The sequence below is a fragment of the Henckelia pumila genome, chromosome 2 (assembly GCF_033568475.1).
Source record: "Henckelia pumila isolate YLH828 chromosome 2, ASM3356847v2, whole genome shotgun sequence".
NCBI lineage: Eukaryota > Viridiplantae > Streptophyta > Magnoliopsida > Lamiales > Gesneriaceae > Henckelia > Henckelia pumila.
In genome coordinates, this window is record NC_133121.1 from 157,198,464 (window position 1) to 157,216,679 (window position 18,216).

At 37.2% G+C, this 18,216-nt stretch overlaps 1 long non-coding RNA gene across 1 annotated transcript; it reads left to right on the top strand.

Moving 5' to 3' along the window:
• Positions 1 to 6,595: 6,595 nt before the first annotated feature.
• Positions 6,596 to 17,746, top strand: LOC140885078 (uncharacterized). The gene is made up of 2 exons (XR_012150799.1): positions 6,596 to 6,754; positions 17,476 to 17,746. It is a non-coding gene; the product is annotated as an uncharacterized lncRNA (long non-coding RNA).
• The last annotated feature ends 470 nt before the right edge of the window (positions 17,747 to 18,216 follow it).

The window sequence follows — 18,216 nt, forward strand, 5'->3', positions numbered from 1 at the left end:
TTCCTCCCACAATGCTCACAACAGTCTTCTCTCTTCTTCTTCCCAAATCAGAACACGCCATAAAAACTAGAGTGAGAAGACGTCGAGGCCTACTTCTTGAATGACTATGCACAAGGCCCAAGAGAACTAGCAAGTCGGGAATATTGAAACAACTTCGCACGGTTAACACTGGCCTCTGCCTGTCGGCACCGGTTCACTAATCCCTCATAAGAAGTGGGGTATCGCAGACAAACTCGGTCGTAGATCTCATGACTCAAATGTTGGGATCAGTTACCTTATGCCCGGAAATACAACAGAAATTAAAATTTTTATATAAAAACCGAGCACTTTTGTAGCATTCAAAATCATTAAACATCCAAAGGGTGTTTAAGAAATTTTTACCTATCAATCTCAAAAGATTGATTTATGGCTCCAACCAATTTGTGAACAATTTAGCTCTTGAAAAGGTAGACACTATCTACAAGATTCCAAGAGCACACCTTGCTCAAAATGAAACAAGCTTCCAAGAGCACATCTTGCTCAAGAATGGACTCATTTCTTCAAATTAGGTCCACGACTAGTCAAACTAGATCCACCCTAAATATGCACTAGAATATTTAGAGCATTTGTCATTGAGAATTTCTTTGCCATTTCTCTCAAGTTGAAAGACAAAAATTGGAGAAGAATTGGAGGAGTGTTGCTAGTCTTGGTACTTAAAAGTGTGTTATGACAAAAGACAACGCATGTATAGAAAAAGTTAAAGCATGCATAAAAACATGTGCATCTTATCTTTTAACTCTTCATATTCATTCTCTCTCATATATTGTATGTATTTATATATCAATTATATACATACATGGCCCATGAACTTAATATTTAATTAATTATCAAACTCAAACAAATTTAAGTTTAATCAATTAATTAAATCCAACTTGAACTCATTCAAGCTCATTAGTAAAATAATTATTCAATACTATTTCTATTTGGGCTCTACAAGACCCAATAGTGTTTAATTAATCCAACACTTGAATTAATTTAATTATTTGGACTCTACAAGACCCATTATTGTTTAATTAATTCAATACTTGAATTAATTTAATTAAGTTCATAATAATATTTTTGTAAATCACATTTACAAAAAATAATTATTTATTCAAGTCAACTTTTAATCTTGAAACACATTCACAAATTAAAAGTTACTTTCTCATTTATTCTACTTTAGAAGTCATACTTCTAATTTATCGCACTTATAAGCTCCTTTATAAGCCGTTCAACATATTGACCTAATTTTATTCTCAACGGGACCTAGAAAGCTAGTACTTGTGTGACCCTCAATGGTTCAATGATACAACTAGCAGTGGGTTCATATCTCCATGTGATTCGGGATCAAGAAGTCCCTTATATGAGCATATCATATATAGCTTCATTCTTATTTATCAACTCCTTGATAATAAGAACGTCAGAAAACCCAAGTCTGGTAATAGTACCCAACCAATCATGTTAAACGTCTAGCAACATTGCTTACATGACTCCCTAAGTATCAATTGATAGTGCCTGCAAGAACCATTCAATTATGGTTAGCGTACAGTACGGTCCCTTATACTCATATATCCCGACCGATTCGGCAACCATTGGTTTATCGAGAGTTGTCATTGAATCGATACTATGCGTCATGCCGTAGTTGCATTGAATGTGTAATTCAAAAAACTCCTTTCTTAATTACCACCTACTCTAATCAAATATTTCAAACTACATATGCATGAGATCACATATGATATCCATACTCGAAGGTAAGCGATGAATCCCCGACTACAATGCATCGACTCCTATATGTTTCGACACAACACCCAACCTTGCCACCTGATGACCCTAGTTGAGTCGGTAAACAAGTCAAAGTGAAGCACTAGCATATAGAGTCTTCATGTTGTCCCGGGTCATAAGGACTAATGTGTACAAACATAAACTAGGAGCTTTACACTCAATAAATGAGAACCACTTGGAAAGTCCTTTAGGAGGGTTGTTCAGTGCACTCTACAAGGAGCATCTATTTGCATGCTTGGAAATCACCATGTCCCCTACCAATGTAACGTGGTACTCACATCGCAAATACTAGTCTCAAGCTCGAGCAAACTTTATCCTTCTTTGTGGCGGCTGAATTGACTAGGAACGATTTAGAATATACAGTATTCCATATATGAGTTTCATGATAGTCATCAAATGACCATCTCATATTTTTTCTATTATTTGTATATTCAAGGGTTTTATCTATGCAGCTAACATGGGTATACAGATAAAGATGTTCCAAATTAAATAATGTCAAATATTATTAAAATAAAGATTGTCATACAAGAGTTCTCTCAAGGACCATCGGCCAACACTTGGCTCAACGGGCACCTACTATAACATCAGAGCCAGCAGAAAGTTATCGTACTTTGCCTCATAATTTACGTCAAGATGCGGGCAGAACAGTAAGAGATCGACATTGATACTCGTCGATCGACATTGATCTCTGCTTTAGATTGAGAAACTCCATAGACTTTGCTTGATGGAGGGCTGGAGGGAAATGCAACTTCATGAATGCCCTACGGAAATCAGCTCAAATAACATGTCCTTGCTCCTGGAGCAACTGTGCGGATGTGGATCTCCACCACTTGCAGGCACTACCCTCCAATAGAAAAGTGTTCGTCTCCATATTATGCTCCTCAGAGCATTCAAAAGCATGGAAGCAGCCTTTCATCTAAGAGTGAAAAAAATACCAAATTTTCAGTATACCGAGGTTATCGTACCGAAAAATACCGAATTTTTGGTATACCTATTTTTTCGGTACAATACGGTAACGATACCAACTTTTTCGGTACGATAACGGTATGTAATTTGAAAATTTTGGTATATACGGGTATACCGATATACCGAAATATTATTTAAAAATTTTAAAATATATAATATTTTTAAACAATAAATTTATAAATTATAAAAAATATAAGGTTTTTATACCGATACCGTACCGAAATTTCGGTATACCATAAAATGTTTTGGTATAATCGGTATGTTAGTTATATGTACCGAAATTTTCGGTATACCGATTTTTGGTATACCAAAATATTCGGTACGATATCGGTATAAAAAAATTTATACCATAATTTTCGGTACGATATACGGTATGAATTTTTTGGTACGGTAAGGTACGGTATGTCACCCCTACTTCCATCCGCTCCAACCAATTATCTTCAACCTCCAGATTCTCTCCTCCCACCAAAGGATTTGGCCCCATCTAAAGGAACTCGTGCATCTCAAAACGGCTTCTATCCTCACGGTGACCACGGTGATGTCTAGGGGCATCATCGTATTCCCAACAACCCACACTACTGTGACTCTCGTCGTCTCTATCGGCGATCTGAAAGAATTAGTACACATCAAAACCCAAAGTGCCTCACTATGTCCCAGATACCATGCATTATCTGATACCATAAATGTAGGGACCCAAAGCGGATCACCTACTAATTAACTGAATAAGTATGTAGTTAAGGATAAACCTAAAACAGAAATCAATGAAACAAAAAGGTAATGAATTTACGACCCAAATCGGCAGTATACAACAGGTGACTAAAATCCCAAGGTAAAATAGTGTTATACAACCAAATAGAATACCAATACTAAAACAACTGAAACAAAACCAGAATTAGTATAACACCACACTGCAACCATTGGTCCAACTCTCAGCCCTGTCTCGAACCACTAGTGTCCCACAACCTAAGCCCTGTCCCATCGAATGGGATGTCCAAGAAAATATAATAACAAGGACGTGAGCAAACTACGCTCAGAACATAATCATGAGTATACAAACCTAAAATGATGCATGCAAATGCCGGGGTACTAGTCAAATCTCAAGTTCTTCTTAGTCTAGACGCCAATGAGTCTATAGTACCATATGGGACCAAATCCACTAGGTACATCCACACACTCGCCGAGGATCACAGCAGCGTCAGTCTCCATCATCACGGAATCTCCCGGTGTCCAATTATGTAACAAGAATGTATGGCTGAGCGACCCTACTCAAATTACTATCTCGAACGAGATTCTGCTCAACATGAATATGCTCATGCAACATAATGTATAAGGAAGTAAAACATGGATCATGACACATAACATGAAACATATAAGCATGCATACTCGCTATAAATCTCAGTCAGTACTTACGTACCTCGATAATGTAGTCCTAGCAATACGAGTCTAGGGTTCAAGCCTACAAGCTAACAATTATCATATCACTAAAGCTGGTCTAAAAGCTTTAATTAAGCTAATAGATTCTAGTTATTACTACTAGAGATCTCGGACTATACATGCATTCATCATTAGTCCTTTGTTGTCGAAGGTCCCAACTCCTGAGCACTGCTCCGCAACTTGTTCAAAAGCGCCTCGCTACTACTCGGGCCCCGATTATAAGCTTATCAACGCCCCAAAAAACTCAATACAAAAGAGGGAAGAAGTGAATTGGAAATAAATAAGGTCCTCAGATGCCCTATTTATAGACGACGATCGGAAGCTTCGATCCCTGCATGCATGCCACGTTCAGAACTGCTCTGGTCGGAAGCTCCAATCTCCACTTTGGAAGCTCTGATCTCATGCATGCAATTGTGTGTCCAAATGCTGGTGACACGTCAGTAAGTGTGCATGTCCTTAAACTTGGAAGCTTAGATCTCCCGTTTGGTGGTTCCGATCTGACCTTTTGCTTCCGATCTTTGCATCTATAGTTCGGTGCTTCCAAACCCACTTCGGAAGGTCCGAACTCAACGAGCTAAATAGTCTTCCGAACCCACTTCTGAAGGTCCAAACTCAACGGACGTTCCAAAGACTATTTAGCACATTTCTTATCCAGTTAAACAACTGGATAATTAGGATTATGATTCTTTAATCATGTTTTACCATTTAATCTCGTGAAACGGGGTACGGGTTACTACACGCCTCCAACCAGTGGCTTGGGCCCCATATGAAAAAACTTGTGAATATCGATGCGGCGGCGTCCATCACGGTGGTGAAGGTGTCCTCGATGGTGCTTGCTCTCATCATCGTCACCCCATCGTCCTACGCTCTCGTGACTCTCATCGCCTAGACCCGTCATATAAAAAGCAGTAGACATTAACCTCAAGATTGTTTTCCTAAATCCCATAATGTATGCTTTGATACCACAAATGTAGTGACCCACTCCGGGATCACCTACTAAACATTCTTAAGCATGCAGTTATATCTTAAAACAAAATTTACCAATAATACACCAGAAATAAACAAAACAATCGGCACAATACAATCTGCCCTAAAACCCAAGGTGAAACATTTTTTATACAACTCCATCAAAAATAGTACTGAAAAATACCCACAACCTGATGCTGGAACAAAAATGATCCATAGAACTTATGCTACCTCAACGACCGCTCCCTCGGGGTCCATCCAACCTAAGCCTGTCCAGTGGAATGAGATGTCCAAGACAAAACCGAGGACGTGAGCGATGACAACTCTCAATACAGAAGTATAAGTATGCACATGCTATGAATGCTAATGTAAATGTACGGATACAGAAACCCTATCACGGTAAAATTATGCTCAATCAAGAGGCACCATGATATGTAGCACACTGGACCGTCGTATCAGGAGGTGGCTCACACACCAGAATAATATGTGGATATCGGTGACTTGATCCTGCAATAGCGGGTCCAACCATCAACTCAAGAACTCGGGGCTGAGCGACCCCCCAACAGGTTATATCAAAGTACATGCTCAACATGATAATGTATGTAGCATAATAATCATGACATAATATATGCACCTAAAACATGTCATATAAACATGAAAACATAGAACATGCATACTCAACCAGAATATCTCGGATAGTACATCTGTACCTCTTGTAGTACCTAAAATTCTAATATACTAAATCGCATGCATTAAATTTAATAAATGTTAGAATTTATTATTTTAAAGTTTAATTGATTTAAATTATTAATTTAAATTACGTGTTAATAAAATATTAATTGTTTATTTAAAGGATTTTATTTTACTAACTATTAAATTAATTCTTTTAAGTTTACTCATTTAAATTATTTTATTATATTACTTATTTGTTTTAAAGATTTTAAAGGTTTAGAACTTGTTATTTAAAATTATTTTTAATTGTTCAATTTATTTATTTTAAATAACTTAAGTTTAGCGGTTAGTCGCCTTAAATTATTTTAAATTTCTAGTTTATTTATTTAAATCATTTTTAATTGTCCAAATTATTTTAAAGGTTTTTATTTTCGCTTGTGTATTAATTTAAATTACTTTTAAACGTTAGCATAGTTTGTTTAAATTATTTTAATCTCACAGTTTATTATTTAAATATTTTATTTATCGCTGTGACATCAAAATATTTAAGTATTGAAAATTAGTATTTTCAAACCCGGTAAATAGACTTTAAGTATTTAATCCTTGATTATCAAATTTGAATATTTGAGAGAATTTGGGCCTAACACTTTTCACACACATCATTTAAAATATTATTTATTATGTATTATACATTATATTTCTTGCACACTTTAAAAAATACATGCTTGCTCGGACTAATAAGGGATTTCCTTAGTCCAAATGCATCGGCCCAATTCCTATTTTCCCCCTTCTCCAAGTAGCCGATGCGATCTTCCCATTTTCTCTCCTAGCTTGCTGTTCGAGCTATTCTCGGCGCCCCTTTGTCTCTATCGCAGCTCAACCGAGTTTCCTCCATTTTTGATTCTTTAAGCGTGAGGCAAGATTATGGGTTTCTTTGGCCACCAAGTAGATTATTATGTTGTGTGCTTGTTTTCCTTGCTTGCATTTCGAATTTATGTATTTTAGGGAGCTTGCTCGATTTTTTCAGATTTTTGCTGGTTGTCCGAGTTTCTGTCCTCTGTTGAGCATAGTTGTTCGAGAGTTTCAGTTTTCTTTTGAGGTGGTGTTCATGCTATTGATCAATGTAATACATTTTTTGGTGTTGAATGGGCGTTTATTTTGTGAGTCTCAGTCATTGTTTGCATCTACCCCTGTTTCGAGAGTCTTGCATTGTGTTTGAGCATGTGTTGATTCGAGTTTTTGCTTGTCGATTGGATCGTGAATTAAGGGCTATCATGGATGAGAACGTATCTCACATGGTAGCACCTAGGTCGTGTGAAATGACTAGCAAAGATTGAGGCGAAGGGGCTGTCGGATGGATGTTGAAGGGATCAGGTTCAGGGCAGGGACAGGGGACAATGCTTGAACTGGGGTTTTGGCTTGTGAGGGAGTCTGTCTTAGGGGTTTTGGTGGAACTAGGAAGTGGTCTAGGTCCTAGTTTATAGGTTGTTAACATGGGAGATCAAGGTGTAGGTGTCTTGGAAGGAAGAAGAATTGTCGAGTAGAATCTGTCAAGTGTTGGGGGTTGTCCGGTTATGGTCATGTAAAACAGTGTTATACCCATGTTTTGGCATAGGGTACGGGTTTGGGAATAGCCTAGGATGTTAGGGAAACATTGTTTCAAGCAGGAACCAATTCGTTTAAGATTTGGGTGAGTTCTAGGCTATTGAATGTTAAGGTGCAGGATTTAGGGAGTTAAGTGTTGCTGCCCGGAAACATTACTGCCAAAAATTAATGGATAAGATTTGTACCTTGAGGATGACATCCTAGTTGAGTATAGAGTGCATGGAAACTGTGTTTTCAAGTGGAAGTCGTTTTGATTAAGAATTGAGTATGTTATAAGCATTGCAAGTGGATTGTTCGGGATATGTCTGAAAGAGTGGGTGCCCGGTTAGCCAACTTGTGGCTAAGGGCTTTTATGACTCTATGTATAAACAATCTTTGTTTAATATAATTTACATTCATTAATGGTATTTTCTTTGTCTTTCTTCATATTGTTATATTGTGATATACTATTGTTGTTTTGATAAAGACCTTGAATATACTATAGTGTAAGTAAGATGAGATAGTGAATAAAGAGAGATCACTATTATGAAACACATCTTATAGTCACTGTATATTCTAAATAGTTCCTAGTCAATTGAGTCGTCCGCTAATAAGGATAAGGATCGCTCGAGATTGAGACTAGCATTTGTGATGCCAAGTACCACGTTTCATTGGTAATGGACATGGAGATGTTCAAAGCATGCAAATGGATATTCATATGATGAATGATCGAACTACCCTATTCGGACTTTCCAAGTGGTTATCACTTATCGAGTGGATAAAGTCTGCGGTTTTGGTTGTACACCATTAGTCCTTACTACTTGAAACATCATTGTGACTCTATATGCTAGTACTGTACTTTGACTCGTTTACCGACTATATTGGGGTCATCAGGTGTCGGGATTGGGTACAGTTATGACACATATAGGAGTCAATGCTTTGTTGTCAAGGATTCGCCACATACTTGCGAGTGTGGATATCCTATGAGATCTGAGGAGATATTAATGTGACGAATCTCTGGCCAGAGTACATGATGTGTTTTAGGTTACTCGGTTTTCCTAGTAACACATGCGATGTCACTATTTGATCTCCAAGATGTAATTCATAGTTATCGAATCTCGAACGACTCTCGATGCACCAATGGTTGTTGATTCGATCGGGATATATGGATGAAGGGACCGTACTGTACGCTAACCAAAATCTACTGGTTCTTGCAGGCGCTATCAGTGATACCTAGGGAATCATGGGGCGATGTTGCTAGACGCTCTTACCATGATTCATTGGGCAAGTCAAAAATTGTTGTTCCGAGTCACAAGAAGTTGTGAGCCCACGGCTAGCTGTATCCCTGAACCATTGAGGGTCACACAAGTAATGAATTACTAAATCCCGTTGAGATAGTTAAATTTAAAGAGTTAAATTTAATGAAAGAGAAGTTGGACTTCTTAACTAAAAGGGAGTGGAATTTCCTAAAATGACATAGGGATGAGCATTTTTGGAAATCACTGAATTCGGATTCAGAAAAATTATCTTGACTTTAAAAGATGCAGAAATGGTTTCTGTGCACATTGGTAAAATCAGTTTATCAATCGGAGTCACGATGAATTTTATATTAATTTCTATAATAACAGGCTTGGCTTGTTGGGCTTAAGTTATGGATTGTGGGTCCTAAGGAGTTAGAGTCCTAATACAATTATAACTTAATCTAGTCTAGAAATTATCTATAAATACATGTGTATTGTTCGAAAATCATAAGTTTTTAAGTCTTTCAATTTTCGAATTACACATATATTTTCAAGAGGAATTTTCGAAAATCCTCTGCTCCCTTTTGAGATAATTCAGTCTGTAATTTTTGTGAAAAATTACATTCTGAATTGACAGATCAAATCTGTTTATTCTCTTCGATAAACATCTGATTGATTTCTAGTGCAATCAATCAGAGGGTTTTAGTTTTCTATTCGTGGACTTAATTCCGGAGGTTGATCGTGATAGTCATCGGTTCCCGGGATTTACAAGAAGAGAAGATTAAATTCTGTTGGAGTCCATAATCAAGCCTTTGCTTGAATAGGTAAAAATATTTAATTGTGTATTTATATTTTTACTTGCAAGATTTTAATCTTTAGGATTTGATACCCACGATATGGAATCGTTCCATATCGAAAAATAAAAATTTTAAACTTTCGCTGCTCCGGGTATCACATCCGTGTGATCAGAGAACGCGTGTTCCAACAGTGGTATCAGAGCCAGGTTGTAAACTTTGATCAAACGATTAAAATTAATCGATTGTACAAAATTTTTAGCCTCGGTTTTTTAAACAAAACAAAAAATTTTAAAATTAAATTTGAAAGGAAACAAAGCAATCGGGCAGCGACAGGCAGCGATTTGATCGCTGCCCACGGGCAGCGACGAGCTGCCCACCTCCACGTGGGCAGCCCTATCCCACGTGGAGGCGGGGCTGCCCGGGAATGTCCCGGGCAGTCCGGAAATTTAAAATTTTGAATTTTTGAAATTTTTGAAATTTTAGTTTTTGGTCCGATCGAAAATTGTTTTTGATTGGTCCACGAGGCATCGGATCAAATTGTTTGAGTCCAAAATTTTTAAAATTAATTTTTGGATAAATTTGAATTTTTGGAAAATTTATAAATTTTATCCGTTAAATTAGATTTTATAAAATTAATTATTTTGGTACAATTGATGATAAGATATGATCTTATGAAAGGATAAGATAAAATTTAATTTTATCTTTTTAATTATGATGCCATTGCATGTTATCCAATTATTTAATTATTGAATTAATTATTAGATAAAAGGATGATCGATTGTCATGACCAATTTGGTAGGTGTATGTTAGGTTATTTACATTTGGTTTTATTGTTGTTGGGTTTTATTAATGGGCTTGGTTTATAGCCCAATTTGAATTGTTATTTGTAATAAAAAGTGGGTCTGGTTTATGGTCCGTTCCCACCCTTAAATATGTATCCCCTACTTGTCATCGAAATTTATTGTAAATTTATTAGACTTAGTGGGAGATAAATATTTGAAGACAAAGGTGGGCCCAGCAGACAATAAAGACCGAAGAAATGTAAATTGGAAGCTCAATGTAATAGGATTGCATTGCATACTTGCATATCACCTAGGATTGGACTTAGACTCGTTATTGGAAACCACGGGTCGATTAGTGATTGAGATCGATCATCCTTTAAATAATATATGATATTATTGTTGTATGCATGTTTAGACTAAATTTTATGAATCCCGCAAGCATACAAATATTGCATGATGAGACAATTTTAAAAATTAAAAATCCCTCATTTTAAATATGATTTAAAATTGATATCAAGATAAACAAAAGGGAATTTAAATATTGTTTAAATGTTCCTACCTTCCATCAACGATCAATGTATGAGATGCTACCCGCGGGCATGGTCCGACTCATATTATTGGGGGGGGCCCGTCCGTCGGAAAGCTGTACATTGGATCGACACATGTTGTAAGTTGGGTGGAACTCCCATGAGATTGGCTCATATTATTGGGGATCCACATGGCGACCGTCCATCACAACTTAATATTGATGGATCATCTTGACATGTCACATTAAACGGCGTCATATTATTGGGCCCTTATTGGACATGAGGTAAAAACATGGGGGTTGCTTTGGAAGCAATTGGGCTCTACCTTTTGAAAATTATGGTTGGCTGATTTTATTCAGGACTATAGTTTGTCAATTGGACTTCATGTTCCCACTAAGGAAACAAGTTTCCTGTTTTCACTAGAGGGTAGTGAAATCGTTAAAATAGTGGGAGTGAAATTCATAAAATAAATTTCGCCATATTTTATGTCTTAGTAAATTAATTAAGCAATCATCGATTATTGTCTGTTTCATCTCAGTATATCATTATGATGAATCTTCGTAATCCACATGTTTCAATTCTCGAACAAAACAAACTTTCTGGCGCAATACGGAATGGTTCCATAAGTTAAGATTGTCCTGAGTTCGGAAAAGATTTTCTAAGTGTTAGAAAAGGCTCCTCCGAAAAAAAGCCCCGGCTGATGTAACTTCGGTTAGGTTGGCCGAACTAGAGAAATGGTAGGACCATGATCTCAAGGCCAAATGTTACATGCAAAGATGAACAAGTCTAAATAAGTTTGCCATCACTGCAAGAAACCCGGTTACTGGAAGCGCAACTACAAAGAATGTATATCGAGTAGTTACGAACTACAAAGGATATATTTTATAAATGTTTCACTTAATACTATTTCTTGGGTATTGGATACCAGATGTAGATCTCACATTTGCAATGAGTTGCAGATGATGACAAGAAATAATAGGCTAAGGATGGGTGAGACCCAGTTAAGGCTCGGAAATGGTTCCAGAGTTGAATCCAAAGCTATGGGAAACATTTGTTTAATTTTGCAAAACAATTTTAAGCTATATTTTGAGAGAGATGTTTTTATTTGTGCCAAGATTTCATTAAAACATTATTTCTGTTTCTATGCTTGATAGAGATGGTTTTTTTTGTAATTTTGCGAATGGGATTTGCAATATTTACAAGAATGAATGTTTGATTTGAAATGGACAATTTAAAACGATCTATATAACTTAAAATTAAAAGACGTTCCAGTTGATTATGTTGATAAACCGGTAACAACAAATAAAAAGAAAAACGATAGTCAAAACCCGGCAAACCTTTGGCATGCTAGGCTAGGTCATATTTCCTCAAGGAGAATGAACAAGTTAGTGGGAGAGGGCATGTTTGAAATGTCTGATATTAACTCTCTACCTACTTGTGAGTCCTGCCTAAAAGAAAAAATGACTAAATCTCCTTTCAAAGGGAAGCCTGAGCATAGTCAAAACCTGTTGGATTTGATCCATACAGATGTTTGTGGACCATTTAGTATCGGTACTAAATTTGGTCACACCTACTTCATTACCTTTACTGATGATTATTCTAGGTATGAGTATTTATATTTAATGAAATATAAGTCTGAATCATTTGAAAAGTTCAAAGAATTCAAGGCTGAAGTAGAAAACAAATAAGGTAGAAGTATTAAAGCACTTCGATCGGATCGAGGTGGAGAATACTTAAGTAACGAGTTTTTGAGCTATCTAAAAGAGAATGGGATTCTCTCTCAGTGGACTCCTCCTATGACACCTCAGCTGAATGGTGTCTCGGAGCGTCGCAATCGAACTTTGTTGGACATGGTTCGATCTATGATGAGCTTCACTGAGCTCTCACCTTCGTTTTGGGGCTATGCGCTTGAAACGGCGGTATTGTTGTTGAACAATGTCCACACTAAAGCAGTAGATAAAACTCCATACGAGTTATGGAATGGCAAAGCTCCTAAGTATTCGTACTTAAGGATTTGGGGATGTCCTGCTTACGTGAAGCAGACAATGAGAGATAAGTTGGATAGTTGATCCACCTTATGTTATTTTGTAGGATATCCGAAGAATTCAATCGGATATTATTTCTATCATCCTAATGAAACAAAAGTGTTTGTTTCAAAGAATGTCACCTTCATGGAGAAGGAGTTCTTATTAGATAAGAAAGGCAAGATGATGGAACTCGAAGAAATTCGAGAAGAACCCGAGATACAAAATACAATCACACACCTCAAGAACCTCAACGGACACGCCTACATCTAGGAGATCCGAGAGGACTTCTAGACCTCCTATTCGATATGGTCTTCTTCTTGAAGGGGATCAAAGTGAACCCGACATTGGATGTGATCCAAAAAACTTCAAGGAAGCAATTTCTGATGCGGATTCGAATTTATGGCTTGATGCTATGCAGTCGGAAATAGACTCAATGCATACAAACCAAGTTTGGTATTTAGTAGATCCTCCCAATGAAATTGTTCCAATAGGGTGTAAATGGATCTATAAGAGAAAACTTGGGCCTGATGGTAAGGTACTAACCTACAAGGCACGATTGGTAGCAAAAGGTTATACTCAAAGACAAGGAGTTGACTATGATGAAACATTTTCACCAGTTGCAATGTTCAAGTCCATAAGAATCCTTATTGCCATAGCAGCATGGTATGACTATGAGATATGGCAAATGGATGTGAAGACTGCATTTCTTAATGGAAACATTAAGGAAGAAATCTATATGATGCAGCCCGAGGGATTCACATCCATGGGAAGCGAGCATAAGGTATGCAAGCTTCAGAGATCAATTTATGGTCTCAAACAAGCATCAAGAAGTTGGAACCAAAAATTTGATGAAACAATAAAGGACTTTGGTTTCATCAAAAACCCGGAGGAACCGTGCGTGTACAAGAAAGTAGTTAAGGATGCGGTGACGTTCTTAGTGCTTTATGTTGATGACATCCTACTCATTGGGAATGACGTAGGGATGTTGCAGTCAACAAAGATATGGTTATCAGGTAGATTCTCGATGAAGGATTCGGGTGAGGCCTCCTATATTCTAGGGATACAGATCTATAGAGATAGATCTAAGAGAATGATAGGACTCACTCAAGCAACCTACATCGACACCATATTGAAAAGGTTTTCTATGGATGAGTCCAAGAGAGGACATCTACCTATGTGTCATGGAGTTTCTCTATTCAAGTCTATGTGTCCCAAGACTGATGAAGAGATAGAGAAAATGACACACATACCATATGCGTCAGCCATAGGTAGTATTATGCATGGGATGATATCTACCAAACCGGATGTAGCCTTTGCTCTGAGTGTCACGAGCAGATATCAGGCCAACCCCGGTCAAATGCATTGGAAAGCCGTGAAAGATATTCTTAAGTACTTGAGAAGGACTAAGAATATATTCATGGTTTATGGAGGAAGAGAATTGAAATTGGAAGGCTATACCGACTCTAGCTTCCAAAGCGACGTGGATGACTCAAAGTCAACCTCTGGATTTGTATTCATGCTCAATGGCGGTGCTGTCTCTTGGAAGAGTTCCAAGCAGGACACCACAGCGGATTCCACCACTGAGGCAGAATACATTGCAGCATCAGCTGCTGCTAAAGAGGCCGTTTGGATGAGGAACTTCGTCCAAGAGTTGGGCGTAATTCCTGAAGCTGTTGGTCCAGTTTCGGTGTACTGTGACAACACTGGTGCCGTTGCTCAGGCAAAGGAACCAAGGTCTCATCAAAGATCCAAACACGTACTGAGGAAATACCACATCATCCGGGAGATTGTGGAAAGAGGAGACATCACTGTCGAGAGAGTGGCCTCTACAGACAATATCGCTGATTCACTTACTAAGCCCTTGTCAGGACCATTGTTTGAAAAACATCGCGAAGCAATGGGATTACGTAGTATGACTAGTTGGCTTTAGGGCAAGTGGAAGATTGAAAGAGTGGGTGCCCCGTTAGCCAACTTGTGGCTAAGGGCTTTTATGACTCTATGTATAAACAATCTTTGTTTAATATAATTTACATTCATTAATGGAATTTTCTTTGTCTTTCTTCATATTGTTATATTGTGATATACTATTGTTGTTTTGATAAAGACCTTGAATATACTATAGTGTAAGTAAGATGAGATAGTGAATAAAGAGAGATCACTATTATGAAACACATCTTATAGTCACTGTATATTCTAAACAGTTTCTAGTCAATTGAGCCGTCCGCTAATAAGGATAAGGATCGCTCGAGATTAAGACTAGCATTTATGATGCCAAGTACCACGTTTCATTGGTAATGGACATGGAGATGTTCAAAGCATGCAAATGGATATTCATATGATGAATGATCGAACTACCCTATTCGGACTTTCCAAGTGGTTATCACTTATCGAGTGGATAAAGTCCGCGATTTTGGTTGTACAACATTAGTCCTTACTACTTGAAACATCATTGAGACTCTATATGCTAGTACTGTACTTTGACTCGTTTACCGACTCTATTGGGGTCATCAGGTATCGGGATTGGGTACAGTTACGACACATATAGGAGTCGATGCTTTGTTGTCAAGGATTCGCCACATACTTGCGAGTGTGGATATCCTATGCGATCTGAGGAGATATTAGTGTGACGAATCTCTAACCAGAGTACATGATGTGTTTTAGGTTACTCGGTTTTCCTAGTAACACATGCGATGTCACTATTTGATCTCCAAGATGTAATTCATAGTTATCGAATCTCGAACGACTCTCGATGCACCAATGGTTGTTGATTCGATCGGGATATATGGATGAAGAGACCGTACTGTACACTAACCAAAATCTACTGGTTCTTGCAGGCGCTATCAGTGATACCTAGGGAATCATGGGGCGATGTTGCTAGACGCTCTTACCATGATTCGTTGGGCAAGTCGGAAATTGTTGTTCCGAGTCACAAGGAGTTGTGAGCCCACGGCTAGCTGTATCCCTGAACCATTGAGGGTCACACAAGTAATGGATTACTAAACCCCGTTGAGATAGTTAAATTTAAAGAGTTAAATTTAATGAAAGAGAAGTTGAACTTCTTAACTAAAAGGGAGTGGAATTTCCTAAAATGACATAGGGATGGGCATTTTTGGAAATCACTGAATTCGAATTCTGAAAAATTATCTTGACTTTAAAAGATGCAGAAATGGTTTCTGTGCACATTGATAAAATCAGTTTATCAATCGGAGTCACGATGAATTTTATATTAATTTCTATAATAACAGGCTTGGCTTGTTGGGCTTAAGTTATGGATTGTGGGCCCTAAGGAGTTAGAGTCCTAATACAATTATAACTTAATCTAGTCTATAAATTATCTATAAATACATGTGTAGTGTTCGAAAATCATAAGTTTTTAATTCTTGCAATTTTTGAATTACACATATATTTTCAAGAGGAATTTTCGAAAATCCTCTGCCTTTTGAGATAATTCAGTCTGTAATTTTTGTGAAAAATTACATTCTGAATTGACAGATCAAATCTGTTTATTCTCTTCGATAAACATCTGATTGATTTCTAGTGCAATCAATCAGAGGGTTTTAGTTTTCTATTCGTGGACTTAATTCCGGAGGTTGATCGTGATAGTCATCGGTTCTCGGGATTTACAAGAAGAGCAGATTAAATTCTGTTGGAGTCCATAATCAAGCCTTTGCTTGAATAGGTAAAAATATTTAATTGTGTATTTATATTTTTACTTGCAAGATTTTAATCGTTAGGATTTGATACCCATGATATGAAATCGTTCCATATCGAAAAATAAAATTTTTAAACTTCCGCTGCTCCGGGTATCACATCCGTGTGATCAGAGAATGCATGTTCCAACAATGTCTGCCAAAAAGTTAAGTCTAGATTCTTAGCTATGGTTTGCCACCTAAATCATCATCCTTGTCAACCATCTTCGTCATTTATTTGTGAGTCGAGTAATCGAGTAATAATTTTGAAAGAAAGTCTTTTTCGTAAATTTAGTCCAAGTCTTCAAGTCAAGTCAAGAAATAAAATATTTTGAACAAGGAGAGTTGATTGTGCCAAGACGGAAAATGTCGGTTGAGGGATGCCTCGACTCACTTGCCAAACTGACGGGTATTATGCGGCCGAGAGACGTCTCGGAATCCCTACCAAAACGACGGGTAGTGTGCGGCCGGGAGAAATCTCGGAATCCCTACCAAAACGACGGGTAGCGTGTGGTCGGGAGAAATCTCGGAATCCATACCAAATCAGATAGAAGGGGCAATGTCGCGTCGGGACTCGAGAGTGATCTCGGCGTCTTGCCGACATAGTATACTGCAGCCATTGATCGATCAAAACTTTAGAAAATGGCCATAATCAAGGATCTAAGTTCACAGTTCAGTTTATTCTAAGTTCACAGTTCAGTTTATCAGTTTAATCAGTTTACATTTCAGTTTATCAGTTCTCAGTCAGTCATTTCAGTCCATATGTTTAATCTTGCTATGCATTGCAGTTCATTTCAGTTTCAGTCAGTTAGATTCAGTTTTGCATGCGATGTTTTCAAGTTACTCTTTTTGTTAGAGGTTTAGTTAGAAAAAGACGATGTATTTTCAGTATAAGCTATTTTTAATTGTGTGTGCATGTATATTTATTATTCGTTATTTCACCCCATATTCTTGTTGATTCTTTAGACTCACTACATCTTCTTGGTGCAGGTGAGGATGATTTCCCAGGGATTGAGGGGAAGGACCTCCAGGGTTGATAGCACCTGGAGGAGCACACCCATGACCGTCGCTTCCCTTTACTTTTTAGTATTGAGTTGTCTGTAATAAAGAATTATTTACACTTGTTTATTTTCCAGTTGTTTAGCAGATGTGATTCCCTGCTTTGATACTTAACATGTAAACTTGTTATCCACTGTTCTCCCCTTGTTGTTGGGATTACATTCTTTCAGGTGTTTATGTTATCGTGTTACGCTTCTATTTATCGGGGGTCTTTATTTTTATTTTGAACTGCTGAGATGAGACATGTCGGATTAAGTATTTATAGATAGGTCATGACAAAAAATTTTTTAAAAATTCTCTATAAATAATTATAATAATACTAATTATATCCCGAAATTTCCCTTTTCTCATTTATTTAATTAAACTAGAGGTTAGAGTCGTTTCACTTCTACTCAGGAAACCTAGCAACTATGCACACGCAAAGCGTGTGTGATACTAATGTATAAAAACTTATGTAAAACGTTGATATTGAAATTGGGGCATCCGAATTAACCTGCCAACGGATATATGAAAAAATCGTGTACGAATAATAATAACATGCATAAAAAATTTGAATAATAATCAACAACACATACATTTGGATATGAACTCTTTTCTTCAATATTCAGAAAATTAAGACAAAAAAAATACATCAGAAACATCTTAAGTAAAAAAAAGTATTCATTAACCATT